The sequence below is a fragment of the Aedes albopictus genome, chromosome 1, assembly GCF_035046485.1.
Source record: "Aedes albopictus strain Foshan chromosome 1, AalbF5, whole genome shotgun sequence".
NCBI lineage: Eukaryota > Metazoa > Arthropoda > Insecta > Diptera > Culicidae > Aedes > Aedes albopictus.
In genome coordinates, this window is record NC_085136.1 from 263,398,083 (window position 1) to 263,411,298 (window position 13,216).

At 35.7% G+C, this 13,216-nt stretch overlaps 1 long non-coding RNA gene across 1 annotated transcript in view; it reads right to left on the bottom strand.

The window, feature by feature from the left end:
• Positions 1-12,644, bottom strand: part of LOC115259841 (uncharacterized) — a 25,134-nt gene extending 12,490 nt beyond the window's left edge. The window contains exon 1 of the long non-coding RNA XR_003894309.2: positions 11,326-12,644. This is a non-coding gene — a long non-coding RNA (uncharacterized LOC115259841). The remainder of the gene's footprint in view (positions 1-11,325) is intronic.
• Positions 12,645-13,216: the final 572 nt, after the last annotated feature.

Consider the following 13,216-nt stretch of genomic DNA (forward strand, 5'->3'; position numbering starts at 1 on the left):
AAAAATCAGACATCTACTGTGATTGTGGCATAATTCGGGCGTTAATGGGTTAATAACTCGGCCAAGACGAAGTACATGTTAGCTGGTAGAGATAGAGGCAGGCCCATTGGTGGTAGTTCTGAGGTAGTGGGTGATAGATGAAGAAGTGTTTGAAGTCATTGGTGAATTTGTTTACTTAAAACACATGCGATACGTATTGATGGCGTTTCCCGTGATGTGGCTCTCAAGATTAGATCCCATAATTTGCAAATACAAACGAAATTTGCTTTCAATAAGACGCCTATTCTTCCTATGCTGAAAATCTGCTTTGTGGCATGAATTACGAGTTATGTCAGTTATGTGAAACGAGCAAAATGTGGTAGACTTCAGTGAGCTGGACAGATTGTGCGAATGTCGGGAGAAAGAATTGCGCAAACAACATTCACCACGGCACCAGCTTAGGAGTTTATGTCACCGAAAAATACATATATTTATTATTTACTATTTAAAAATATCATAGAATAACTTTCCAAAATATATGATGTGGGACCACTTCGGCAGGGGTCCTATTCTGGGAAATTTTGCCTATATCTCGGTCATTTTTTTTAACATTTAACTTCAGTTTTTGCACACGGTCAGATATGTACAGGTGGCGCTGATGAGTCTTGTAAAATCTCAACTTATGTATCTCAAGAAGAACTTTGTCTTCAGCAAACTTGTTCAGAACATCAAGGGACATTCGATGCTTGTCTAGTTGATCCTAGGTTTATCCACTAGGTAGCACTAGTGAGCGTTGGAAATTTTAAAAATTGGTAAAACAAAGGTTAATCAAGACATTAAAAAAAGGTTATGAACTACTTGATTTTAAGTTTTATCAGCTAGGTGAAACTAGTGATATAAGGAAATTTATCATTTTTGTATTTATTTCACATAGAAAGTTGATTTTGGAGCCATTCAGCAAATGCCACTATGTAGTGTATATTAGTTTCTTAGAGCAAACTTTCTCAAGCTTCTTTACTGACGCGTGTATTTCCGGGGTTGGTGGGTCACGACCCATAGTTTGAGAAAGACGGTCTTAGAACCAGATTAAGTTCTTTGTCGCCAGGTGGCGTTAGTTCGTCTTTGAAATTCCAAATTTCCTCAATGCTTCGGATTTTATGGGTTGGTGGTTAAATTCCAAGATGTAAACAAAATTTGAAGCGTCAATACTTCGGCAAACTTGATCAGACCTTCAAGAGTTAATAGCAATCACAGAATACGTCTCAAGAGTTACGAATCTCAGAATACGTCTATGTGCGACGTCTGTGTTTTGGACAAATCCGACCTCGAAAAATGTTCATGAATAAATATATTCATTACATAAGTAAGCCATTCCATTGAAACTTGAAATCTTGGAAATCCGAATGTTGTGATGCTAGCTGGCTTTATAGTTCATAGATAAAATTTAGTCCCGTATATTTATTTCGTCATTAGGGTGACTAATTTTAAAATATGGCGGCCTAAAAAAAAATCAAAATTCTATCAAAATTTGAATTTTTCAAAAATTTGTAACTTTTGAACGAGTTGGCCAATTTCCAATTTCTTGAAATCAATTGAAAAGTATTCAATTGTAGTTTACAGAAAAAAAAAACCTCGGTAAAAGGGCCTCGGTGTGTTTAGGTACAATAAACTATATTAGTTTTTTCGTGTCTTCATTGTCTCGGAACCAAGGCAGCTTTCTGTTTTTTTTATTTTTTAGAAGTATTTAGAATATTGAAAATCAGAATATCTAACGTCATTTACCAAAAATTCAGCAATATTTGTTTTCGGTTAGCATATGCCAGGGGTTTTCAGACCTTTTGGCGTGCGGTGCACTTTTTGGAAATTAATATTTTCGCGGTGCACCTGACCATTTAGGTGAAACTGGAAGCATTTCCTCATTTTTTCGGTTTTTAATTTTTTATTAAATAACGAAGCAATATTTTCAAAATAGGTTTACGTAATGTGGAGTATGGATCAAGGAATCTTTTGAATTTTGTTTGTGGTGGAAAATGTTTACCATTTTTGTGAATACCATTTTTTGTGAAATTTTGTTCAAAAATGGTTTCGGCAAAAACGAAAAACATTTTCCACTAGGAAAAAAATCAGGAGATACTTTGATCCATACGCTACATGTGTACGAAAACTGATTTTGAAAATATTGCTTCGTTATTTAATAAAAATCAAAAACCAAAAAGTGAGGAAATGCTTCCAGTTTGGCCTTAAGATCAAAGAATACAATTTAGAATTTGTTAAAGAAGCTCTCGTAATTTTTAAAAGCGATTCTTAGGGGCATACGCTCGTCCTTGAAACATTTTTTTCCCACACAGATGTAATTATGATAAGGTACCCCGGGGCAAGTGAGAATCCGGGGCAAGTGAGACCTACAGCTATATTTTTTTCATTCGTTAGTTTTAAGGCAAACATTGTTCATAGAAAATAGAGGTGTCACACCAACGGATACTTTGAATTCAAAAATTGTTATTGTTCTCACCATAAAGAGACCGTATATGTTATTGTTGTTCATATGTAATTTTAAATTCACTAAGTGAGATTAACGTACTCTACTACATTTGTAGTTTAAAAATAGAATAACAAATAAAGTACCGTCAAGGCGCCATTCACCGTGGGGGCTCCATTCACCGTGTGCCTTCGAATATTTTTTTCATTATTTCCATATTATGATTGAATGATATGACAATTTACCTTCAATTTCACCAATACAACACTAATGTATTGTTACCATGCTATAACGCTCATTAGAAACATTTAAAAGTATCATTTTGACACTAAAGTGTGTTTACATGAAGCGGGTTTCTGCTCGTTCACTGCATTGATAGTGAAAAAACGAAAACTGCGCTAAGGTGATATAAGCGATAAACTAAATGTAGTAACGTTTTTATTCTACCAAGAAGCAATTAAATTCACATATCAGGTATGTATTTTGCATTACCGACGTAAGTTTAACAAGAAAGTACGATTACTCGTACTTTTTCTTCTTCTTCTTCTTCTTGGCGTAACGTCCTCACTGGGACAAAGCCTGCTTCTCAGCTTAGTGTTCTATGAGCACTTCCACAGTTATTAACTGAGAGCTTCCTCTGCCAATGACCATTTTGCATGTGTATATCGTGTGGCAGGCACGAAGATACTCTATGCCCAAGGAAGTCAAGGAAATTTCCTTTACGAAAAGATCCTGGACCGACCGGGAATCGAACCCGTCACCCTCAGCATGGTCTTGCTGAATACCCGTGCGCTTACCGCCTCGGCTATATGGGCCCTCGTACTTTTTAATTGAAACAAAAAGGCACGGTAAATGGGTACCCTAAAAATCAATGGTCTCCATTCACCGTGCCCCATATTGTCCCATATATCTAGGAAAAATCGAAAATTTGAACATTCATTTTTCTAATAAAATCATGCAAGTTATTACTTGAATTGAATTTAAACGAAGAAAATTCCCTTGGCTGGGTTATTTTGATCATTTTTAAACAAAGAAGAATAAAATTTCTCATACACGGTGAATGGGTCCCTACTACCACGGTGAATGGTGACCTACCACGGAATTAGGCGACCCTACTACCCTTTACTAATTGTACTATATCACCAAATTTTGTGAAAAATTTTCTACTTCTGTGGATATTGCTTTAATTTTAACCTATAATGAAGGCAATTAAAAGCAGCACCAACAATGTTTATAAGACTGGTGTCAAATGACAGCCCTTATTTGCCCCGAATCTTCTTAGATCCACGGTGAATGGTGCCTTGACGGTAAAACTTTTTCGGCTTCAGGATAATATTTGGAGTGCTTGCAAGTTATTTTAAGCGAAAAAGCTGTAATTTATTTTCATTTGTTACCTTTTGTTAACTGCTCTCTCTTGCCCCAGTACATTTCAGCATATGGGGCAAGTGAGACCTATGAGAGTAAACAAACACAATTTCATAGTTTGATCTCTCTTTCTTCAGCCTAAGTCGAAATCTACACAAAAGTGAAGTAAAAATCGACGCCTTAAGTAATCAATCGTTGAATTATACTTAATTACTTCTATTCTGATAATGAAGCTATTGTTTAAAATGGTAAAGTCTTTGACGAACATATTTTTTTCGAAATCATCTATTTCTCATATTTTCGTTCAAGCAAATTCTATTATTTTTTCATTTTTAGCTGCATAATGAGTTTTTTTGAATGTTAAGGAACCGGCCATAAGGTATGAAAAAAATGGAAAACAACTTATTCGAAGTTCACGATTTACAAATCTTTATTTAATGATCGTAAAATTATATATGGGAAAACATAACATCTGTTAATGTTGAAAAATCTTTTGGCGAAACTCATCAACTACGTAATATGAAAGTAAGTTTCGAAATCTTACGGCATTTAACCTTAGGACGCTTTTTGTATAAATAAAATCAATTTGTTTTGCACGAGCTGCTAGAGTTAAATCAATTTTTTCTCAATGATTCGTTATTATATGTGTTACGTAATTTATGCACGATACCACCAAACTTTTTTTAATATAAATCGCTAAACATAGTTATTTGCATAAGATAATTATAATTTATGCGACCTTACATATATACAGCAACTATATTAAGTGATTAGTACAAAAAATCCGAATAGTCCCACTTGCCCCGTGATACGGTGTAAATGAAGATCTGCTCCACTTTTCATTATATGCATAATAGACACAATTTAAAATTTTTGAAACAGTATTAATGCCCGTTGATAGGAAGAAATATACCATTAATATCTTTTAGAAACATTGGAATTATAAAATTATTTATGTTTAGAATTTTTTGACTTGACAAAACCAAACTAGCATTATTTTAGGTCCCACTTGCTCCGGGGTACCTTACTGACTTGCATTTTATTTTCATTATTTTACGGAGCTTCGCTCGTAAAATGTTATCTTGCTGGGATATTCTGGAAATTTTCGGGTCAGATCCTGTTCACACCCATAGTGAATTTCTTGCAACATTACTGATAAGTTTCAGGTGGATTCCTAGGTTTTCTGGCTTACTGATGAGATCGAAAGAAGATTGCATTGAAATCATTAACATTTTTTTCAAGATTCCTAGAAAACTAGTTTCTAAATCATTGATTGATCCCTTCTGAGACACAACCCAACTAATTGGATTACTTCCACAAGTTGGATTTCTTTCGGAATTTTAGAAAAAAATGTGAAGATAGATTCATTGTAGGATGTTTGGTGCTATGGACATTCAAAGCAAATTTTTGAGAAAAATGTTATGATATACATTTAAATTTGAGTGTTATTAAAATTTTACACTTATCTCTTGCAAGTGATGTGAAGGCAGAACTTTTGAACTGCCGCGGTGCACTTGTCAAGGCTTTACAGTGTACCAAGTGCACCGCGGTGCACGATCTGAAAACCCCTGGATGCTATATATAGCCTAGCATAGCATAAATACTTGCACAAATCTTAGATGAAGTTGCGAAGTTGAATATATCCATTGACAGAGCTGATTCAGATACTATCATACTATCTACTCTACACTATCATAGATCTATTCAGCTCCACACACCTGGCCAAGTCCTTGCAAGCATTGTTATTCAATAAGCCTTATAATTGTTTAAATCGGCGTACTCTTGCTCTTCAGTTGATAATCAGTCATCGAAAGCAACAAATTGAAAGTTTTAGTTTATCAAGTACTCTTGCTAACATATGTACTCCAGCTTCCGTTTTGGTTATCTATTAGCATTGTTTGTTTTTCCTTTAAGAGAATCAAGAGGTCAAATTGCTAGTCGAAATGAATTGCAACAAAAAATGCAAGACAATCAAAAATGTTTATAATGTCAAATAGTAAAATTACTGAAAAGTTACCAAACCTTAATTAAAAAAAAAGTCTTCACAGGACATTGCCCCACCAGATATGATCTGAAAACGATAAACCGATGCCAGTATTTATTGTGCATAGAACAAAATATTTATAATAACAGGAGGGTCGTAAATCTTTTGAATTTTGAATAGTAAATCCCAATCTAGTTGTAGAGATCATTCTTAGAACCATACCAGATTGACCAACTGTGCATACTCAGCAAATGACGGCTACGGTGTTACGGTTGAAGGCAAACAAACTTATCAGGGGTACACACCATTTTTTTTTGAAATGCTTTCAGCACAAAAAAATCAGCAAAATAAATTGCTGAATTTCAGCAAAATTTTTGCTGAGTATCAGCACAACGTTGCTGATCAACTGTCAAAATTGCTGGATAGTTCAGCAAGTTGAAAAATAATTGCTGATACTCAGTAAATTCGTATTGCTGAATGAAATCAGCACAAAAAAATCAGCAAAATTTGCTGAATACCAGCAACCAAAATTTGCAGTGCATATACCACAACTCTTCACAGTAATGGTCCCTGTGATCCCATAAAAAAAAACAATAAAAATGTTTTATGGGTTTCAAGATATGCTACTTTTTTGACAATATAAAGTCATATATTTTAATACTTGCTACTCAAAAATGATCTAATATTGTACATCCTCATGAAAATTAGGCATTGCATTGCATAGTTAAGTAATCTCGATGTTTTTTTGTACCCGTAGTTATAGGGTAAGTGTACCAATTATGGCTATAGTACCATTTATTCGCCATAGTTGATTTTCATCCTTTAACGATATATATCAACAATAAAAAAAATGTGAGCAACAGATCACGTTCACAAAAGATGGTTGCATTCATTTAAAGTCCACGTTTTGCTCAAATTATGGTAGAAATAAATCATTTTCTTTAAAATTTCGGCTTCCTTGCACCCTTTTTCGCCATAGTGTACCAATTATGGCTAATCCCATAAGAAATGCATGCAAATAGTGCGAAAAAGAACCGAAGTTAAAAAATGTAGCTATAACTGGGACAGGGTTCCTATCATTGGCACACGCCGTAATAAATACTGAAAGTAGTTTTGGCTCCGTTGTTATATTTTTCCTGTAAAGTATGGGAACTAAACTATCTTTTAACATATTGGTGACATTCGTTGGTCTTCTCGTTATTTTTGTACAAATAGTTTTCCTTAGGTAGTGCCATAATTGGTACAGGCACCCTATTAGGATTTGAACTTTAATACAATTTAAAGAAAAGTCCATTATAGTAAAAAGTAGTAATAAAAACAGACTTTTTTTAAGCCATAAATCAAAAACTAAAGAAACATACATGGTTGAATTTTTGATATGTTAAGCCATTTCGGCAGGAGCTCCTATTTTGGGCACTTGCTATTGTAATTCAGTCAATTTTCTAACAATTGACTTGATTTTTCTAATACGGTAACATACGCACAAAAATCATATCAATTGGTTTAAAATTGACTGAGTTATAGCAGCAAGAGCCCACAATAGGTGCTCCTGCCCAAATGGTCTTAGACCATACATTTTTATAAATTTTATTTGGTGCATTTAAACACGCTTGAGCTCTTTCAGTTAAGGGTACGCAGTATTGGAGTTCAAAAAAAAAACGATACGAAACGAAACGAATTGTAAAATTTCTGATATGATGTGGTAAGAAATTTCTGAAGAAACCACTAAAGTAAATTTTAAGTAAATTCCTGAAGGATTTTTTTTGGAAAACAAAAGATTTTTTATAAGATTTCTTCTGGAAGATTTATGGTATTCTTAAGCAATCTATGAATGGGTTTATAATAGAACGCTTGAAGAGATATTCCCGGAGGATTTATTTTACTAATTAAAAAAAAAAAAAGTTTCTGTAGAAATTCATGGAGGACTTTCTAGAGCAATCTACGCTGCATGATTTTGCGTGAATTTCCTCCAAAATACTGCTTTTTTGCTTCAGAAACATTTTTTTATGAAGTTTGGGAGGAATCCTCCCAGAGGTATTTTTAAAAGATCACTGGATAAATTTTTAAACAATTCCCGCAAAAACTATCCGAATGAATCCTTAGAAAACTGTTTCATCGATGTTTATTTTTTAGAAATTTCTGATAGATTCTGATTTCTTCGAAAGTTTCCCGATGATTTTTTTTTTCAATAATTCAAGGTTTTTTTTCACAAGTTTCTCTGAAAATTTCTTCTTAAATACTGAAGAGTTCGAAATCGTACTCAAGTCGGCATTTTTCAGACCGGACAAAAAATCATGAGTTAGTATAGGCAAAATATCCCGCTCTTCCGTCTTTTCTAGGCGTATTCCAAATTATTTATTAAAACGTCTCTTGTTATCAGTGCAGGAGAGTCGGCTCTTCGTGTTACTGGTGAAAAATTTCATGAACAATTGCAGATATGTCTAGCAAGCAAGGATGGGAACACTCACTTGCAAAGAGTTACACTCACTTGCTATTTTCTCAGCTCAGAAGCATGCTATCGAAAAACGATATATGGAGGACTTTTACCTTGTTGTTTTTTTTCTGAAACTATGCCGAATAAAGCAGGGGTCGCAAATGCATACCAAAGTTGTGACAGAGCTTTGAAAGCAACTATCCACAAGGTGAGTGTAAATTACACTCACCTCGTGGAGAGTTGCATTCATGGTTCCCTCATTGCTTTGATATGCGTGTGCGACCCTTACTGTATTCGGAAAAGTTTCAGATAAAACTTATAGCGTAAAAGTCCTGGATACACCGGTTTTTGATAGCATGCTTCTGAGCTGAGAAAATAACAAGTGAGTGTAACTCTTTGCAAGTGAGTATTCCCATCCTTGCTAGCAAGGACGGTTTTGGTCTAATTTATACCAATAAAGCATTGAACATAGATTTTGATTGTGTTACACCTTATAAATTCCTCCAAGAATTTTTTGTGGAGTTAACTAAAGAAATTCCTATGGAAGTTATTAAAAAAAAAATCACCAAAGATTTCTTGAGAAAACTTTGCATAGATTTTATCAGTAATTCTTCCATGAATTAATTTGGAAATCCTTCCACTGATTCTTTTGAAAAATCTTTCATGGATTTCTTGGAAAAATTCTCCAGTGATTCCTAAAAAACTCGTCCCAAGATTCTCATGAATTCCAAGGATGTCATGAATTCTCAAGGAGTTCCTGCAGAAATTCGTACATCGCTTTCGTCATTTATTCCTGAAGATATTCCTCTTTGTATGTCTCGAGAAATTTCTCCAGGGTATCTTCCAAGGATACATTTAGGTGTTTCTTCTAGGATTCTCTCAGGAATACATTAAGAAATATCTCCAGAAATATTTCTTCGGAATTTTTGCATGAATTCCGTCAGAATTTTTTAGATGATTCTTCCAGAAGTATTAGCAGATATTTCAATACGGGTTCCTTTAGATTTCATGAATTCCTTCAGGATTTTCTGCTTGAAAGTTTTCCAAGAGCTTTCTTCTGGGGCCTTCATCTTGGAAGCCTTTTGTAGTTTATGTGGTTTTGTAGTTTATACCTGATACATCATACCATTGTGGAATAATTCTGATGATTTCTCAGAAAATCTTGTAGGAGCTTCTTTAGGGATTGCTGTAGAAGGAACTCCTGGAGGATTCCTAAGAGAAACTCCTGAAAGAATTCCAACAAGATGTCCTGGAGGATGTCCGTAAGGAACTCCTGAAGGATTCTAGAAAGAATTCCAGCTAGATTCTCAATATGAACTTCTGAAGCATATATTCCCATAAGGGATTTGCCAGGCATAACTCCTGGAAGGCTCCCAGAAGGAACTTTTGGAAGGATTTTCAAAAGAAACTGCTGAAATATTAATATTTGCAGCAGATATGCTTGTGGGCCTCGTGGCCGTGTGGCTAGAGGCGTCAGTCATCTAGACGTTTCGTAAGCCTCGGAGTGTGGGTTCGATTCCCGCTCCAGTCGGGGAAAACTTTTCGTCAAACGGAAAATTCTCCACTGGGCCACTGGGTGTTATGTGTGTTGTCCGTTGTCATATGTTAGTGCTTGTTCAGTCTGTACAACCTCTGGTTGAAGACGGTGTAGTGTCTTTTTTTTTTAGAAACGAAACGGAATTCAAAAATGTTCCGTGAAATCGATACGAAATCGGAACCAACTCGGTAGTTTTCGAAAAGAAACGACATTTTCGTCAAAATTTCGCGGAATTCGTAAGTTATATGATTGTTGTGTAAATTGGTACTGCGTGGTTGATTTTTTTTTCCCTAGCGGCGTCAGTCGTTTAGGTATTTCGAAAGCATCAGTGTGGGTTCGATATTGAACGGTTGCAACAACAGCCTTACATGATTGCTCCAATAACCTTATAAGATAACACCAATGCATAGCTTTACTGCAGTGGTTTAACAAGATGCTCTAAGGCCAATTTATTATTATAAACCTGAAACACATGATATGGAAAATACACCAGATGTTTACCAATCAAATTCAAATAACGAAACTTTTGGATAAACTTTTCGATAAGAAATCGATGCAAATGGTTCCGAAAAAAGTTGTGGTAGATTTTTGTTTTATTTTTGTTTGGAATTTAAAGATTCTATTATATTTATTAGTGCGGAAACTGGAAAGGAGGCTTAAGAAATGTATGCGGAACTCATTTGAAAAAGCATCACGATTTCCAAATTGAAATCTAAGCTGAAACAACGAGCGTGATAATTTAGTATGAAACTCTTCTCAAAATAACTTAAAATTATTCTTACGCATTTTTTCAATTATATCGCTTAAAAAAATAGCAAACCCAAACGACATGGGATCCCAGTTCTACATTGCAAAAGATCCTCAGATACACAAATGTCTAGAAGTAAATGTTTAACGACAGTAGTTTTGCCTTATTCAAAAAAAGTAAAAGTTCAACGTGCCAAATGATAGCTTTTGCTAAAAAAATGTCAACATCTAAAATCCGTATCTCCATGCAGAACGCGAAATTTATTCAACGAAAAAATAGGCTATCCTAATGCAAGTCCAGAGAAGAAACTGAATATCAACGGACGAAAAAATAGGCTATCCTAATGGAATCGATAACACTAGTTTACAAAGTAAAACGAAAGTCGCGAACTTCTGTCAAAGACCTAAAGTTTTGAAGCATAATTTAGCGCTGATTTCGAAACCATGCTTCAACAAATTTTAGGTAGAACAGTTTTAGCTCAATATCGAGGGCAAGATTCTACACCAAAACTGATCATCAGCTTACCGAGTTCAAAGCTGTAAACTAGTGTAATTTTAAGACCCTGAATATGTTTGAGATTTTAAATGAAACCTATCCTGATTTACCAAAATTCTCAAAAACAAGTGGAGATATCGCAATGCTGAACACATTTTTTGCACTTTGAAGTCTAAAATCATCAATTTTTCGTTGCAAAAACTTTGAGCGCTCATACAATTTTTGGTTGATTGCTCAAAAAATCTAAATGTTGCAACATTCTAGCTAAGCTTTTTCACATTGCTCTATGAATAACTTCACTTACCTTCATCATGTTTCGTACTAGTTGGTTCAACGTCAATTTATTTAAGTACAATTTCACTTTCTGGGTTGTCGTTTTTGTTATATAGCTCGATGAGATTTGTTTCCACTGGTATCACTTTTGTTTCCGAACTATTATCATCTTAGCCAAATTTCAGAAATTTTGAGTCCATATTTCCGGTTTCTGTTTAGGGGCCGATATCACTTTCTATCATTGCAGTCTAAAATCATGGTTTGGTTCCGAACTTTCAACTTAAGGCACTTTCCGTTGCTTTGAATTGATCCCGAAGCACAACTGTTTCATCACTTGGAATTTTGAGAATCACTTTCCCATCACTGAAGTAGAATGCCATTGGTGGTATGGTTTGTTGCACAGGCTACTAGACTTAATCCTGTCACGCAGTATTTCCGAAATGGTCACATTTGATCAGGCACAGGCGAAACTAGATTTTCCCCGGTCCGGTCCGGTGTCTTGGGTCCACAGAAATAAGTTGATGTTGAACGCTAGAAGGACTTGAGCGAACTGATTTCCTAGCTCGCGCAGCACTCATCAGGAAGATAATTTCATGCGAATTTGCCCGGATGCGCCCATCGATCCGGTTTTGCTTCCCTTTCTCGACGTCGTCACTGACTGTGAGTGTGTTGTGTGTGCGCGCGCATTTGGCGCAGTTGATATCCGGTTTTTATCCGTTTCGTTCCCCCTAGTGATTTTTTTGAAAAACCGACTGGACAGCATCTCGCACTGCAGCAGAGGATAAAGGAAGCGAAGCCGGTTTTTGGGAAAAATATCCGGATTTCATCTGCGCACGCAGATCATCATCAAGGTGACGGATGTTGGCTGTGCGTTGAGATTTATCTCCGGTCTGTGTGGTGATGTTGGTGGGAACACTGACCGGTACGGATGGTATTGCACACCTGGACCACGCGTTGCAAGCTGTTGATTGTGCTCTGAGGACTGACTACAAGAACCAACGGACATTGGGAACTAGTTTTTCCTGTTCAATTCGTTAGAAGTTGGCTTGTTTGGACTTTGGCGGCGTATAAGGGATGCAGCAGTGATGCTGTGAAATATGAAACGAGACGCGTCCGTTTTAATGCTTTCAAAATTGTTATTATTTGGAAGAGGACATTGGACTCTGCATAAATTATTCGCTCCAGTTCGGTTTTAAAGATTCCTGTTTTCGGCGGGGAGAAATCATGGTAACGGAAATTTTCATTCTATCTATTGAAATTCTTCTTGTTTTATGGCTATTCTTAAAAAAGCATTTTGCTTCTGATAGGGCTATTTTTCGCTGATTAGTTATTCAAATGGATTGTTTGCTTGCTTAGACCAGTATTGGGGGATAACCGTTCTGCTGCATAAATTTTGATTACACAAATTCAGGTTTCTCAGAATTAGTGTCTTTTAAAAATCTACATTTTAGCTGCATTCGAACAAAGGTTTTGATTCCACTTCCTGTTGTTCTCGTGCACCGGAAGTGAATCCTTAAGTACATCATTAATCTCCGCGGTTTTCATGCAAATTTGATAATTTGCCCTTGTCTGTGGAATATAGAATTCAAATTTTTATTTTCGGATTGTTTCTTTTTCCTACCGTAAAAAGCTATCAGTTCATTTTGCATGTGTGCAGCACTGGCCAACCGGTCCGGACTCTTCGGAGTATAGTACTGCGTTCGGGGTATATGAAGCAAGGATCCCGTTTTGGAATTGTTATACTCTGGATTCTGGTATACGGATGCTGTGAGGGAACAAGTTTTATTCTCAGTTGGGATAGCAGGGATAGTTGTGCACGATATTGTATGCAAACGATGGGCGATATTCACGATTCTGCGCGGATGAGGGTTACCAGAGTATTGCAATTAGCAAACATGCTCCTAATAAGATGAAAAGTATGT